Source organism: Pelecanus crispus, chromosome 1 (genome assembly GCF_030463565.1).
Source record: "Pelecanus crispus isolate bPelCri1 chromosome 1, bPelCri1.pri, whole genome shotgun sequence".
In the NCBI taxonomy this organism is placed as follows: domain Eukaryota; kingdom Metazoa; phylum Chordata; class Aves; order Pelecaniformes; family Pelecanidae; genus Pelecanus; species Pelecanus crispus.
Window position 1 is genome coordinate 215,151,699 of NC_134643.1, and position 17,412 is coordinate 215,169,110.

The 17,412-nt window shown below is 42.5% G+C and overlaps 1 protein-coding gene across 1 annotated transcript in view; it reads left to right on the forward strand.

Moving 5' to 3' along the window:
• MRE11 (MRE11 double strand break repair nuclease) overlaps window positions 1-17,412 on the forward strand; it is a 277,276-nt gene that overhangs the window by 40,052 nt on the left and 219,812 nt on the right. The window lies entirely within an intron of this gene.

Here is a 17,412-nt window from a genome sequence, read left to right on the forward strand (position 1 = left end):
GTAGGGCAATGACCATGTGTTGGACCTTGGCTGTGAGGCAGCCTTGGCAGAGCAGCAGCAGAGGTCACAGCATCTGTAACCCATTGCAAACCCTGGGTCACAGATATGAAGCACACTAGCCCAGGGAGCCTGCAATAGCTGACAAATCTGGATGTACAAATGGGAAGGAGGGAAGTCCCAGCCCTGGTGCAAAATGACTATTTGGTACAGGACGTATAACATGGTGTGGTGAAGTGGTAGATGGAGCAGAAGCAGCCTCCTGAATGTCAACTAGGCTGTGGATGTGGTGATAGGGATGCATGGGCACTTGCGATTTGGGTAGTTGCTTTAGTACGTGGCTTGATAGGTGTGGACTTACTGGGTGCAGATGTTTCAATGTCCTCCTTTGGAGCAGCTGCAAAGGGATCATTCTTCTCTCCAGAAGCAGCTCCTACCACAGGCTGAACATCTGAGCTTCTTCTCAGGCAGTCTTCCTCCAAATCTTGGTCCAGTGAAAATGCATCTGTGCTGTGTTTTTTACACCAGCACTTCGCTTACAAATTCTTAGCAGGTAGGGAAAATCTCTCTTAAAAAAGGTGTTGCGGTAGAAAAGTGGCTAAAAAATGCAAAGGAGAGGAGTTAGTTGCCACCATTTCAAGGCTGAGAAAAAAAGAGATAGGATAACTAAGCATTTGAATCAGAAAAGACAAACATGGATATTAATAAAAACTCTCGGGGGCATTTTAAACCTAAAGTTTAGGCTGAATAAAATGTTCAATACAGTTCTGTTAAGTAATAACCACCCTTGTGTGTTTGCCACTTGGGAGCAGAGAAATGTAGGATTTTCAAAAGCAGAAAGGCTGATTTAGAAACCCAAATGTCACTAATTTTCAGCCACTTCAGCATGGAATAAACAAGTAGGTAATAACATGATGCTGACATGTATCTTCTCAGCATTCAGCAGATGCCACAAGAATTGGTACTGGGACCAATACTATTTAATATTTTCATCAATAACATAGACAGTGGGATTGAGTGCACCCTCAGCAAGTTTGCAGATGACGCCAAGCTGAGTGGTGTGGTTGATTCACTAGAGGGACGAGATGCCATCCAGAGGGACCTGGACAAGCTCAAGAATTAGGCCCATGTGAACATCAGGAAGTTCAACAAGGCCAAGTGCAAGGTCCTGCACATAGGTCATGGCAACCCCCAGTATCAATACAGGCAATTTTTTATAATGAGGGTGGTGAGACACTGGAACAGGTTGCCCAGAGATGTTGTGGATGCCCCATCATTGGAAGTGTTCAAGGTCAGGTTGGATGAGGCTTTGAGCAACCTGGTCTAGTTGAAGATATCCCTGCCCATGGCAAGGGGGTTGGAAGAGATGATTTTTAAAGGTCCTTTCTAACCCAAACCATTCTATGATTCTATGATTCTACTTTCTGCACACATTCTTCCTGAAAAGTGATGCCCAAACCAGAACATTTCAGGTACTCCCTGCCCTGTCTGAAGTGGAACAGGAGAGCCATCTCCTGTGCCTTACGCCTGGCATTCCTCCTGTGGTAGTCCAGAGTGATGGGGGGATTTGGATGGGGGAGTTTGGGGGGTTTACTGCACAAGCATCACAGATGATTTAGTGAGTTTAAATCTCCTCCTAATGCCTAGCTGACTGTTCCCCATTTAATTTCTCCCTCCCAAGTGTAGTTGTTATTTTGCTTTTGTCCTTATTTAATTTCACCTACTTGAGTTCAGGCCACTTCTCAAATGACTTGCACTCAGTAGTCCAACATCCACTTAGGTACTGAACAGAGCAAGCCTACAGGGCCCCACTCACAGTGTCTTCCCAATTAAATCCTTGAATTCAAACCTCCTCCAGACTCTTCATCATAGTATTTGGCGTGCACTAACAATAGTCTCATGGGAAGCAGGCCAGTTCTGTTTCAGTCTCAAAGCCTTTAGCAGTAGAGCATGATCTGCCACTGCCATCAGACATTGTGGTGCTCAGCAGGAAAAATCCACAACTTACTGTATTCCACTACATGGGGGTTTTTTTTGTGACAGAGAAATTTCTGTTGCAGCCAAAAAAATGGCAAGGGCCAGGTCCTTAGTGGAGATAAATGGAGGTTTTTTTCTTCACACATGCTTTACTATGCCTGCCATAAGTAGCAGTAAGCCAAGCCAGAGACTGTCTCATCCAAAGGAAAGCAACAAATATGAAGTATTTGAAGTATTGTATTGTATCTGAAGTATTGTACCTGCATCCGTTAGAGGGATATTTCATAGAGTACATGCAAAATTGACAGCACATAGCACAGTCAAAGCCTCTTGCTATACTACCTAAAAGGAAGCAAAAAGAATGGTAACAAGGCTGGTGAAGGGTCTGGAGCACAGGTCTTATGAAGAGCGGCTGAGGGAACTGGGATTGTTTAGTCTGGAGAAGAGGAGGCTGAGGGGAGACCTTATCGCTCTCTACAACTCCCTGAAAGGAGGTTGTGGTGAGGTGGGTGTTGGTCTCTTCTCCCAAGTAACTAGCGATAGGACGAGAGGAAATGGCCTCAAGTTGCACCAGGGGAGGTTTAGATTGGATAGTAGGAAAAATTTCATTTCTTCACCAAAAGGGTTGTCAAGCATTGGAACAGGCTGCCCAGGGAAGTAGTGGAGTCACCATCCCTGGAGATATTTAAAAGACATATAGATGTGGTGCTTAGGGACATGGTTTAGTGGTGGACTTGGTAGTGCTAGGTTAATGGTTCAACTTGACAATCTTAACGGTCTTTTCCAACCTAAATGAGTCTATGATTCTAAGGCAAGACTCTTTGAAGCATGCTGAGATCATCACCCAAGGAAAAGATGACAGATTTCTCCTGCACCGAAGAAATGAACCTCAGCTTTGGTTGGTATTGTCTCTGACTGCAGGGCAGCCCACGCCTTCTCCTGTCAGCACGGGATGAGTACGTTCTCCTTTCAGTTGATGGAGGTGAGAAGAGGGCTGCTAAAAATATAGCAAATTCCTGGGACTTCAGGAACATTAATGCCATTGTCTCACAGGCATTTTCCAAAGGTATCAGGCACCATCTCCAAACCAGCTTTACTTCCATTGCTTTTATGGGAAAAATACTGGGAGGTTCCAGAGATTTCAAAATCACAGTTTTCTGATAAGTATAAACCTCCTCCTAATTTCCTTAATGAATGTATTTAGCTAGCCACTACTAGCTAGTACAAATGTGATTTTTATCTCTGGAGCTCAAAGCACTTAACAAAGGTTGATACCATTGTCTACGTTTTGGTACTACAAAGAGAGAGCAGTTACCCCCGTTATTCAATTACCAAGAGTCTTAAATATTTGCATATTGAATGTGAAACTTCAAGATGTTTTTTGATGTATTTTGGGTAGACCACGATTAAAACAGTCTGGCTATGGCCTGCACAGAAGTCATTAATGGACCGCAGTGCGATACCCTAACATCTTTGCCAGCTCTGGACTTGTGTGCTCTGTGAAAGCAGAGACTCCCCAGCTTGCTCCAAGATGCAGGCTACAGTTGTGCGGTGTAGCTACTGAGCTGGGAGCTCATGCTGAGCTCAGCAACAGTTGGATGAAGCTGTACAGCTCTTGGACATGAGTAGGTACGTCTGCAGAGCACTGAGCCATGACCCACGCGTGGACTTACCAGATGAGTTTCAGCTCTCTTTTCTGTACATGTGTGCTGCAAGCACAGCCTTCACAGGGCCATGGGCAGGTATTCCCACTAAAATTAGATCTTCATGAACTTAAAAAGAAGCCATGAACTGCCACTATGAAGTGTCAGGTAGTAGAAAAGTGTTTCAAGAGCTTCAGGGATGTCTAAATAGACTGACCTAGAAACTGTGTGTGGACACAAAGACAGCTTTAGAATAGCAGTTACCCAGGAGACTGAGGATAGCTATTATTCACGACTTATTCATAAATCTCTTGAGTGCTGGTGAGGCAGTCTGGCCAGCTCTGCTGCTGACGCAGTCTGCCAGCCTTGCGTCGAAGCCACTGGGCTGTGACAGTCTGCACCCACAGAGGCACCCACATGATATAACAGCTGTCGGGGGCTGGGCTGAGAGAGCTCGTACCTTCCCACAGCCTCTGCATCTGCTACGTCATGACTGGGTAGCTTGCTGTCTCATCTCATTTCATGATCTTCCTTATACCACCAAAGGCGGATGAGGATGGGATTCTCCCCTGCTTTCCCCATCCTGCACAGCCCAGCAGAAGGGCAGCCCCTGCTCCTTTCCAGGGGTGACACTGTGGTCTGTAGAGCAGGTTTGGGCTGGCACTAGAGAAACAGAAACAGGGAAATTCTTTGACCCATCCTTTCTTCTTCTGGGAACAGTGTCCTCCACAGCCTGTCCTCTGGTTTGCAGGCTTGAAGGGATTTCTGTGAGCCACTGTGAGTCATGGTGGGGTCAAACCTCCCACCTCTTGCCTTACGCTCAAAGCCTGATACTTAGGCAGGGATGAACCTGGTCATCACTGCAATGTCCTGACCAGAAGAAAAATTGCCTTTATCTGCAGAACAAATTCATGGAGACTTTCAGCTCCTTCAGATCAGTCTCTCAGCCACATCTTAGGTGCACCTTTTCTCTGCAGGCTGTATCTGGCAGGCAGGGCTTTTTAGGACAAGACAGGTATGCCTATCCAACTAAATAACCGAAGGTCTACAAATTTTTCTTGGCTTTAAGGTGTCAAGTCACTTGTTTCCACAGTGTGTAGGGCTAGCTCCATCTAGAGCAGACCAGCTATGTCATGATACACAGTCCTTGACTCTGAGCCCCTAGAGTCACAAGGATATGAGGATATTAAGACATAACTACATTTTTTTGTATGCTTTTCAAGTGAAACCACTATAATGTGATGGGTTTGCCAGAGGCCACCAGAATAGTTTTTTAATAATATGAAGCTAAGGACATGTATCAAATGTCCTAAAAGCATGCCATCAGAGTCTCTGAAGGTGCAAAACTTGATGGGATATGTTGGAGGGACGTGTAGGGTGGTGGAAACCAGATTGGTATGGTCTTATCCCTACTGCCTTTTGGGAGCTGCTCTTGAAGTGGACTGTTCCCAGAGGCTTGCCCAGAGTTTGTCTTGGAAAAAACCCAAGACAGGGCTCAGGAATGAGCTAACATTTGAACAATGAGGACAGCAGGGACCAAAACCTTCAGCTAGGTCCCTGGCACTCCTCTTCAGCAGTGCACACACATTCCTAGATATCAAAGACAAGTAGTCCTCGGCTCTTTTTCTCATCCTGCAGCTCAGACTCCTTGTTCTGAACTGTGCAGCATCACGTAATTCTCCCATCCCAATTTAGCACAAGTAAGAGGGAAAAGCAAACAAAAAACCCAACTCTTTTGTTGCTGGTTGAGAGATTTCACTTCCCTTGCTTTAGGTACATGAAGTTTTTAAGTGTGCAAGAACGAAAGCAGTTAAAAACGTGCACAAACACAGTGAGCCCAAGCTATTTTCATCCCTGGACTGGTTACCCATTCAAATGCCTTCAAAGGCACCTACCACTTTCCCTGCACTATATGGGGAAGCGAGGCTCTGGCTTTAGAGGACTAATTCAGCAGACACCTGAGTTGGGTTGAAGTTCATCCATAGGCAAGGAATTTTGTTTACATTAAGGTGTTTGGTTAATCTCAATGATAAAAAGAGTTTGTAAACAAGTGAGGCAACTCACATCAAAAAATATGAAGAAACAAAAGAGAGGATGCAAATTTTACTGCCTAAAAAAGTAAATCAAGTATTATAATGTGAGTTCTGTGTCACAGCCCTTCAGGGAAGGGTTGATAACATGAAAATGTTTTGAAGCAAATGAATGTGTGAATATTTAATGATATAAAGCCATAATAGATTTATTCTTTTCATTACATTGTGTCACTTCAGAAATATACTTTTTTAGTGTTTAATAATCACTTTTTAAAATTATACTGGTAATTTAGTATATTCAGTCAAATATTCCATTATGAGGAAAAAACTGCCAAATTCCAGTCTAATGCTTTGATAACTTCTCTCTCAGTCACCCAGCTGGCTGCAATGCGACTGCCTTACAATTGCAATGACATCCAGAAGATCTCTGCTTCCTCAAGCTATCTGGTATCATCTTCACTATTATGTTCCTCTAAAGAGCACGTTTTGCTTCCCAAATTCTGCCTGACCCCCAAACGTGCTCAGTCCTTTCCCAAAAAGCATCTCCCTCTAGAGGAAGTCTGAGAGAAATAAGCTTTTGGACAGCTTTACCACCAGCAACTGCATTTCCAGACGTTACAGTCTTGGTACTCCACTGCTGTACTAGCTAGATCAAATAACTCTACAGGCTGCACACTTGCCAAACCAGATAATCTCCTGAGAGGTGACTAAGTGTTAGTCACTTCACCTGGCGAGGATAAAACAATAAGGAAACCATTTTTGTGCAAGGATAACAAACCTCAAAACACTTCAAGAAATCCCTTAGGAAATAACAGTCAAACAAATGACAGTATTTTACCTGCCATGTGAAAACCATGATGTTGCAGATATTCCTGGAGGAACCACAGACCGAGTTTCGGGTTTCACCACATTACTTTAAGCAGCATTCGCCCTTAGAGCAGACCAACACTCGCCAGAAGCATCCAGCTGCAGGAAGGAAAGCAAATCTGAAGGCCTGAGGTATTGTTTTGAAAGGTCTGCACCCAGCCCTTTCTTCCCTTCCAGCGAGTTTCTCCGTTTCTGAGAGCCTCAGCACCATGACTTCCAGGGCAACTGTTCTGCAGGAGAGCCAGCCTGCGTGGAAGGGACCTGCTCACCACCACTAGCACATACACAGTGTCCTGCCTCCTCTGGACCCACAGCCTTGCATTGTGCAGCTGGTAGCAAGTACCTTAACTCTTCACAATATGTGGATTAATCCCCAAATTGACAAGCTGGAGAAAGGAGACGTGGCTAACGTAAAACACAGTAGAAATAAAATCAATAAAATGTTAGTTTTACTGACTTCGTAACTTTTTTATTTGCTTTTCTGTGCATCTGTGCCTGTGTCTGCAGCGTATCATAGCCTGTGCTGGCTGGTTGATCTTCTGCTACCTACAGAGCAAAACAAGCAAATAGGATATTCCTCAAAAGATGATAATGAACCTGAAGTCATGTTTCTCCAGACTGGTCAGCCTTGGAGCTCTCTGGACTTCTTTCAGAAGAATACCACATAAAAGAAAAAGTCACCTTTCACCTCCTATTTCCTGTTTTTACATGGTTGAAAAATGTCTTAGCTACTCAAATATGTGGAATTTTAAAAACAGAAGTTTTTTTTAATTCACTTATGAAAAATATACTAAAACTGGTTGGGTTTATAACAATGCCAATATATTTTGAGAAAAACCTCATGGATTAAAACTTTTGGAAAATTTCCATACAGGAACTTATATCGGAGCTTAAAATTCAAATATTTTTTTGGCAACTGTAGCCCAATCTGCTACAAATCTGCTTGAAATCTTATGCTCTGTTACAGTTCCCCATTACTTTAACACAAGGTTAGAAAAATAAACATTTCTCTCATTATGTTTCTCTGGAGTCAGTATTTCTCTGATACTGATGGAAAGTCAATCTTGTGTAACATTATAATAAACACAGCTTTTAAAAGAACAGTAATATTACAAAATGAAACTACCATTTCAGTCTTAATTTTGCTTGCCATTGTGTACATGAATGACACAACTTTCAGTTATGGGATTACATGTTAGTTTTTCATGATGCCCTGCCTTATCTGGTTTACTGTTCAAAAGCAGTTACTTAATATCTCTTTCTCTTCTCTATTGACTATGGGTAGGTATCCTTTTCAAACCCTGCTCCGAATAGGGAATTAATTTCTTCAGAGCACTTGCTTCAGAGTGCTTTTTGTAGCACTCAATGACACTGAGGAAACATTTGCATATTATGACACTTAACATTTTTTTAGAATGCCCCCATTTGCTGAAGTAGCGTTGTCACCCCTATTTTATAAAACGGGAACTGAGACAGAGAAGAGCAAATGCTTCTTGTATTTAGGATGCCTGAAACCAAGAGTCTGAGAGCAACGTGGTTCAAAAACATGCACAGAAACAAGTAAAAATTCCTCTGTGTGTCATTTTATTGACGCCTGGATGCAGTCTCAGAAAGGCTGGAAACACTGATTCATTATAATCATCTCTTCTAATCCATCTATGTGACAACAACGGCAGGATGATGTCCTTCATATGTAGTTAACAAACAGAGCAAAATTGGGAAGTTTTGCCTATGGATTTGAATGTTTGGTAACAGCAGAGAAATGATGAGACTTAGGACTCTCCCAGTACTTGGAAGGGGTCACACCTTTTCCATCTTCTTCTGCAAGCGTTGTCTTCTCCCAAGTTTTGGCTTCTCATTCCAAGCCAGTTCTCCATTCCCAAGGTGGGCTGTACAAAGTAGTGCTCAAAGAAAAGATTTTTGGAAAAGTTTACTTGCAAGAGACAGCTCTGATTCCACCCCCTTCCACGACATAGTCTCATCTCTGCCTTTACTGAACTGGCCCGCTGACTTGGCCACTGAGACAGAATCTGTCATTTTTCTTTAGGCATTATTTTATTCAGCCAGTATATTTTATTCAGCCAGTAGCTCCACTTCTTTCTGTGGATCAGGGATTGTTTTGCAAACGTAGGTGTGCAGCAAGCCAGTGTGCCAGGCTGTGTGCACTGCTGCTCCCTGAGCTGTTAGATGCAATATGGACACATTGCAAAAGGGTGATAAAGGACTGAATACATCAGCATGTTAATCAAATCCCATGATAATTTTGCTGTGGAACTTTCCTCACCTAGTGTCTTCTGAAAGGTGGAAGTTGTCTGGGATCACATAAGCATTGCAAAGGTACAGCAGCACACTGTGAACTTTTGAATGGTCCAGTCTTCAAGAACAGCCAAATTCATAAGCAGAAACAAGGAGCGATTTAACTTCTGCAGCACAGAATCACTGAAAAGTATCTTAAAAATGTGGCCTTCTTTTTAGCATACAGGAAGACGAAATAAGCAGGAGTAATGGCATTTTCCCTTCCCCTGAAATAAAACACAGGAGTTTTCATTAGTTTTGACTGTACCCCCTTAGTTAACTAGAGTGCTGTACCAAAAACATTGCAGATCCCAGGAACAGACACCCAGAGGCCCAACTCTTCTCTTAGTTGAACTTACTCCTACAGGCTAGTCACTTCAACTTTTCTTCCTCCACAAAGAAAACAGAGGATCATGTTGCTTGGGTAGTCTTTGAAAGTACCTTTAAATCCAGCAAGAACAAGTATTGCATAGCTGCTACGAGAGGCAGATAAGGGCTTTACAGATACATATGTAAAGAAGAAAAGCAGCAATGCTGGTCTGAAAAGACATAACACTTGTGGGAAGCACTTTCTAGGGCTGTGTTTGGCAGGATGTACTGCGTATCTTTCTGTGCCTCTCCACCCACTGCCTTTATTTAAATTGTTTTCTGGAGAGGTGACTTCTTCATTCAGTCCTCTGCCTATGTCTGCTGCGGTGGTGGTGCAGCCCTCCGGGCTGCTCCGAGGTCCCAGGGTAAGCCCTGTTGTGCTGTTATCTCGGTCACAAATGCAGCGACTCCGGTGTCGGACACTCTCTGGACACACCTGGGCCATCTGCAGCCTGAATTGCATACCAGAATGGCTCAGCATGAATTGTGGCCAGAATATAAGATACCGACCAAAGCCAGTCATCTGGAGATCCTATAAATAGCGATCCAAAAGGGAGACCTTTTGAGCTCTCCGGGACCACAGCGGGTTGGGTGACCCAGTATCTCCCCCTGAGCCGGGATGCCTCTCAGGGTAGATTTCACCAGGATTGAAGGACCGTCCATCGACAATTTCACGAGGAGTCAAAGGCCTGATTTCGCGAGGTTCACCGACCATCTGTTGATGAACGCCGGCATATAAAAATGAGCAATTCATGCAACTGACAAAAAGCGAAAATTTAATCACAGGTTAAGCTCCGTGCGTGTGTGTGCAATTTGATTCAGAACTGTTTGTCTGTCTGTGTGTGTGATTTGATTTAGAGCTGCTTGGCGGTCTGTCTGTCTCTCTGCATGTGTATGATTTGATTTAAACCCCATCTGTGTGCGCAACCCTGCTGTAAGTTTCAGGTGACCCTTGCCGTTCTCGAACCTTTAAGTCACTATTTTGGTTGTAACAAATTCCATTGAATCGCTCTATTAAATTGGCTGATGCTTCAGTGTTATTAAGAATTATGCAACCTAATTCTGTGACCTATCTCAAAAATATTAATAAATCCTAAATTGCTGCTAAACCAAAGCCATGTAAAAAAATCATATTCGTGACAACTGTCTGTTGATTCCTTAATCTCCCTCCTCTTTGACTCTCAAGCACACAGGAGTTATTGCTACACAGTTCTCCCTCTTCAAAAGTGTGGCAGCAAATCTGGCCTAATAAACAGTATGTAGACTACAGAATCACACCCACAAAATGCTAGTAAAGAAACAAAATACAAATAAAGGATTTGGGTTTAGCAAGCCTGTGATTTGGGTATTTAGTGGTTAGTACAAGCTCATGCCTCAGCCAGGCAAATAGTCTGACCTGCCCTCGAACCCCACCACATTTGGACACAAGTTGCCACTTCCTCAGGCTCATCCCTATGTCACCAAGTAACCTGTATTCTCTGTAATGAACTGCTTTGTCAATAGCAATTTCTTTCTGAGGGGATCTGAAGACTTCAAAGGTTTGAAAAAAAAAAAAACCCTAAAAATACTAAACATTCAAATGCTTTTCTACGTCTAAATCCTAAATTTCTTTTGGTTCACATCCAGCCTTAGACACGTCTGGCTGTGCTCTTTGGTAGCTAGTGTGTCTGTACACATACTCTGTGTGTGTGTTGAGGAGACCTGAAGAGTTTATAAATGAAAACAAAACTACTAGTGAAACAGAGTCCCTCTCCAATTAGTAATGAAATCCACGTTGTCTGCTTTTGGAGACAGCCGGCATTACAACGTGAGCATTCATAGGACTTCAAGCTAAAATAGCACTGAAAGGCTCTGATTTCTGACCATGTTTCCCTGCTGGCTAGACTGAAGTACAAACATTTCTTTAATTCAGCTTTAATTTAACAGTTTTTGGGAACAGGTGGGTTTTCCATAAAATTAAGTTAAAATACTTAGTAACCCTACTGTAGAAATACTGACTTGGCATTCTTAGAAATTTCTGCTGAGGGAATTCCACCAGGGAGTCATAATTAAACCTCCACAAAGAAATAACGCAGTCCGTTTTTCAGCTGGGAACATCTGAGCTAGCGTATCAGTGTTGGATGGGCTTAGTAAAGATGTAAAAGACTCTTGTTGGTGGAACATATCTGAGTAGCATGTTCTGGGACACTAAAGCATAAGGAAAGGTCACCTCAGCTAATTTTCTTGGTGCTACTGATTTGAATTGTTAGAAATTGGAGTTGAGTAATTTTAGTTCAGGCCACCAAGGTGTTACCTGGTAGTCTGAAAACACCAAAGGACATAGTTCTTTGCATGACATTTAATCAAGCTGTGGAGTGCCTTGCTGTTAGGAATTATGGGTGTTGAAAGTTTTCATGGGTTCCAAAAGCAGCTGGAGAAATTTCTGGAAGTAAAATCTACCAGCAATTATCAGATATAAAGGTTTAATAATAGCCTCATTTCAGGAAGACCTTAGTAGTGACACTATTCTGGGAAAGCATGGCTATATGCTTGGCCATTAGCTACTACTGCTTGACTTATACCTACTATTGGCCCCTAGGTAGCTACTGCCAACCACTCTGAAAGACAAGATACTAGCTGGGATAGATGAATTTTCATCCTGACTGTCCTTACAACATCTTCTGTAAGGCTTGTTTGCTGGAACATTGGGCTATAAGAACTGTGGTTGGTAGAAGTGCTCATGTGAGACTCCTCTGGAAGTAGTTTCTATCTGAGGGTCCCATTGCGTCTGGAAATGGCTTTGTTAAGGGCATGTTGCTCTTTAAGACTCTGCTGGGTCCATGCGAAAAAGGGTCTTCAGTGGTGAATGAGAGGTGCCATGGGAGTGTTGTTGGCCTTGATTTTAATGCAGATATTTACTTCCTGCTGGCTGCACTTCTGAACAGCATCTTCACATTCTATTCTGTATTAGGCCATTTGATAGACCAGGGCTTTTGCTAATTGCACATATCTAGGACATACCGCCACCACAAAAGCTCTGTCTTCTCTTCCCCAGTGTTGTCCTTCCTAGGGCAATTCTGTTGCCTCAGCTGTCACCCTTCTGATTTCCACCAGGATGCCTTCTTCATCACTTAGCTGACCCTACCCCATCACCCCCTGAGGCAAGAAGTCTTCTGAGCTGGCCACTGTCCAAACAGGTTACATAAAATCTTCAGACAGATAATTTTTTAAATTTTTTTCACAAGCTGAGAAGCAGTTGTGGTAGGCTCATCTAGCAGATCCCTTCCATAGTGTTTCTTGGTACTCAGCAGGAAGTTATGCTGTTTTGCTTCCTCATCTTCTTGGTACCACCAGAAAAAAATGCAAACCCTAGGCTTTTTCAAACCTTCGAGTACAGAGTGTACTCCAGAGTAAGAGTCTAATTCTTTGGCTCACTTCATAGATGGTGTGAGGGTTACCTTGTACTCCTCCTAGCATGTTGTTTAACTCTTATTCCAGGAGTAAATGCCAGGGATGTCAATATGAGCCTTAGTGGAGCAAGATAGTCTTAAGCACAACACAGACATTGGGAGTACTTACTACTGAATTGTTTAATCTGCTCTTGTTCTGTTTGCAACAATCCAGCTCTCGGAGCAATGTCACAGCAGCATGAAAACAGCTGTGTAGTGATGACAACCACTCATTGAGGTGAATAGAGTCTAAACTTCATTAAAAGCAGAATTACAAACTTCCTTAAGACAGACGTAATACTTCACCTACCTTTTAAAATACAGTAACTGTTTTGATCCGCAGGTCAGAAACAAGGCTGTTCCTGTGAGCCTCTGAAAGCAAGTCTACATTGCAACCCCAGGTGCAGAAAAAAAACCCGAAAGGCAGGTTGACAAAATCCTTTTGTTTTTTGTTTGGACTTTCCAAACTATCCCTAATTTCCTTCAGTACATTAGAATATACTGCATTTCCATGACAGCAGAAGCTGTTCAGTGGAGACATCTGCTTTTTATGCACAGTGCATAGATATTTCTTTAACAACACTATTAGAAGAATATATGATATACAGTTCCTTTGGATCAAGGTCAATTATAATTAATAAAATCCCTTACAACAATTTGGACAATTCCGATTTTGATGCCTGTGGAGTTTGAATTAAGTTGGGTAGGGAAGCAATCATATCACTGTGAAAGTTCAAGAGCTGTACACAATGTGACTTGAAAGCAGGTAGCATAGGATAAAGCATCTGGACAAGACTTCTCCAATCCTTTCCTTAGTCCCCTCCCACCATTTTGGGCCACACAGGCAGCTTATGTAGTCACCAAAAAGGCCAGTTCCACATTTCTGAGCAGGTATTAACATGGTGTATTCACTTTTCTTGGGACACACACACAAAGCTCAACAGAGCAGTTAAGAGACTGGTGATCCAGCTCCGTAGCCTCCCGTGTCCACACAGCACAGCCGCCCTGCACACATCTCCATGCTTCTGCTGGTGGTGCTGCCAGCGTGTGGGCAAGGTGGTGGTGCTGAGCTACACCACTCCCGGCTTTACAGTTGTCCCTTCTAGAGCAGGTGGCTGTGCGTGGCTCCGATGCCATTTTCTCTTCAGGCAATCTAAAAATCAAACCAGTACTCATCATCACAAAATTAGCTTACATTTCTTAATGGGAACTCAGTGAAGAAGAATAATGAACAATGAGCTTCCTGTGGCTTGTGCACACGGCTGAGGAAGTCTAGTTGATACAGGTGTGATAAGGTTAGATAACCAATTGGTCCATAGGGCGCAACAGTATAATTTTGATTATTCGTATCAGCAACATGACACTCATTGTTGAAAAATAGAGATTTACACCGAGTGGCTTCCTTCTTAGAAAGTTTCAACTCAGACAGACAAAAGCCACCATAGACAGCAGACAGTGGTGGTGGAGGTGGGGGTTAAATCCCTCTTACCACCTCCACTTTCAGAAAACCACTCATGACCTGATTTCTATCTTCATGTTCACAAAGTGCAGACAGGATATCCTTTGCTCGTAGGCTCATTAAATGGGGCTCTAAGCTTGGGCCCTAAACTTGTCATCAAAACTCCTACTAAAAAAGCATCCACTGCTCCCAGTAAGAGAAACTAAACATGGAGCTAAAACATACTTTTTCTTCTGAAAGTGACTGACAGCATCCAGAGGACGAAAAGCAGCGGGGTACAGCTGCTTTTAGCGGCACACCATCTTGAACTGGAATAAACATTTGTACACTCTCTCTGTAATGCAGTTTGTATCACAAGGTTTAAATCTCACAAGGTAGCTAAGAGCCGTTGAATGGTGTTGTAAGGCAAAGAGTGTGCAGAGGAGCTAGTTGCAACTCTCCTGCATTTGGAGGACTGTTAATACCCAAGTGATGGAGAGAGAAGGGTCAGACAAAGGATGGTAACAAACCTGACCAAACCTGAATCTCAGTATTGTCATTTTACTTTCTAGGGTATTTTAAAAAAGACAGGTGGATGTAGCTTTTTCTAGAAAGAGTGTAGTGATGAAAAGGCTGAAGATAGACTCTTCCTTAAGACCAAAACTGGAATTTAGCCCATCTTTTGAAAATGGCAAAAACACAGCAGAAGCAGTGCCACTAAAATAGAAGCAGAACCGATCTGTGCAGTTGCAGAAACACATCTTAAAACAGCAAGATACAGCTGAAAAGCTCAAACGTGCTGAGACTGTGGCCAATTTTTAGATACTAACTCACACAACAGATAGGCTATTTATCATGTGCTGACGTTTTCTCAACAGTTTTTGAAGGTTAAATAGATTTTGAACCACTTGTTGCTCTGTCAATTTTATGAAAACAAAAATTAAAACAAAAGAAGACAAAAGAACACAAAAGAACCACTGTCCAAAAAGTTTGCTCAGGGTTTAGCATCAGACCACATGTATTGCACTATGGGTTTTCAGATGGCAACACGCAACTGCTCCTGGAACCTTCAGTCACTTACGCTGCTGTAGTTCACAAAATTGATTTTATTTAAATAACCAAGAAGAATTGATACATATTTTGTTGAGCACTTTAGAAGACAACAAGAGATTCACTGCAGCAAGTCATATTTTTAAATACAAAAGGGGAATTAGTAAACAGTTAGGTTCATATGCAACATGAAACATGAACACGTTCAGGAGCTTCGAGTTTTAAAGACTGAACACTCTACTTATATCAAACAGTTCAAACACACACATTCACATCACAAAATCTTAGTATTGCACCATAGCTCCTTGTTCAAAACACACAACGCACAATGTGCATCTGCATTACCCACATATGAAGGACCATCAGCAACACATCAGCACAGCCAGACAGAAACAATCTAGAAAAGGTCAGAGGGGTTGTAGGTTTGCTGGGAGAAGCATGGCAGTAAAATTGAGCAGTCTGGACCACCAGTATCCAAAATAAGCCCTGTTACTTGCTGGTAACTCAACAGACATTAGAACTTCAGCTGCGCTACTCTCCCATGCAGAGGTAGCATAATACCATGGCTTTAAAGACTCTCTTTTAAATAAGGCTTGTCTTAGCTGAAAGCCATATAATACCTGAAGAGTTCTTGTAATACTAGCTCAAAGTATAGTATGGATGCACTTTGGGATCCACTTGTTTAACAACAGCTGCCAAATTCAAGTAGGTGCACTCTCTTTTTTAAATCTGCTGCAGCACATAAACAGTTCTGTGCAAAGATAGTAACATCGAACACTTCTTTTTCCCCCTCATCCTCAGCCATATGGAGAATGTTAACAGTCAAGAACACAACAGTGGGTGACACAGATGAACCAGAAAATGGAAGTCCTACCTAGCTATAAAAGAGGTCCTACTTTGTCTAAAAAGGCAACTTGGAAGAGGTGACAGGCAAAATATTTCAGTTACATGGACAACACAGAAAAACAAGTGAGCATATAACATTTGTGAAACATACACACTGCCATTGTGGTGCTTAAACCCCACCCCACCTCACCTTGTATCTAGAATTCAAGACAAAGGTCACTGAAGGTAGAGGTCCTAGCCGGGGGTGGGGGGGGTGAGATTAAATCTGAATGCTAATCTCCCAAAACAGTCCAATAACAAACCAGGACAGTTTTCCAATTTACAAATGCTCCCCCTTCTTTTGTCTGTTCCAATCCACTTCAGCATCTTATCTTTAATTAAAATGAAGTCACAGGGTATGGGGGAGAACAACCTTTCATCATACTTACATCTACCTCACTTTGGCTATAGAGTGCGTGGCTCTGCAGAGGCACTCAGGTGCTACTGTAATACAAGTAAGACTGTCCTCTCAAGTGGGGTTTGGAAAACCACAACTAATATTGCATTCGATACTACAAACATGTTGAAACAAATTCCACACATACAAACATTACAGAACAACTTCTACAAACTATTACAAAAACTTCACTGATCTTCAGTCCAAACTGCAAGGCAGATTTGTTAGTCACCAAGAACAAAACAACTGAGAAACAGAAATTAAACTAACCTTTAGCTTACATATCATTACATTTTGTAAAAAAAGTGTTAAGCCATTGTTAATTTATGAATACATAGAAAATTCAAAATCCCTAACATTTACAGTACCACCTTACACTAAGCCTGTTTGTAGTTTCTTTTCCATCAGTGCCAAGTAATTAATCCCAGACACGAATGTTGAGATGGCTAACGAATGACATCTCAGGCTGAACAGAGCAACCTCTATTTTTCCTGTGAAGACACAGCCAGTATCAGTGGCCAGCCACCACCTGGTACAAATTAACCAGACTTATTAAAAAAACCCCACCCCCAGCTTTTCCAGGGCAGAGCGCCCCAAGATGCCTCACTTAAACCCCAGAACTGAGATGGCTGCTCCCAGCAGAGCAACACTTCAGAATGCAATGTGGCCATCTCTTTGTTACCTACACGGTTATGTTTCCCGTCCCCGTACAGTATAGTGCTAGCTCTTTCCTGCTGCCAGCTTCAATTGCATTCAATGCATGTCACTTGTTACTCATGATATAAATTTTTTGTTCTTGTTGTTCCTTGTGTGTTTTTTTTTCTTTAATAAATAATGAAAGTCTACAGCATGCTTTTTCAGGTACATGATTGCTGATTATTATATAACAAGTAGTCTGTAAACCAGTTTGGCCTCTGAGGAATTGTCAGGCTATCGAGACAGTTGCATTCAAAGGGCAGCACCTTGTGTTGAGCAGAGCGAAGGCGGAGGAGAAGCCCTGCTGCAGTAAAGATCTCCTGCCTGCTGCAGCAGG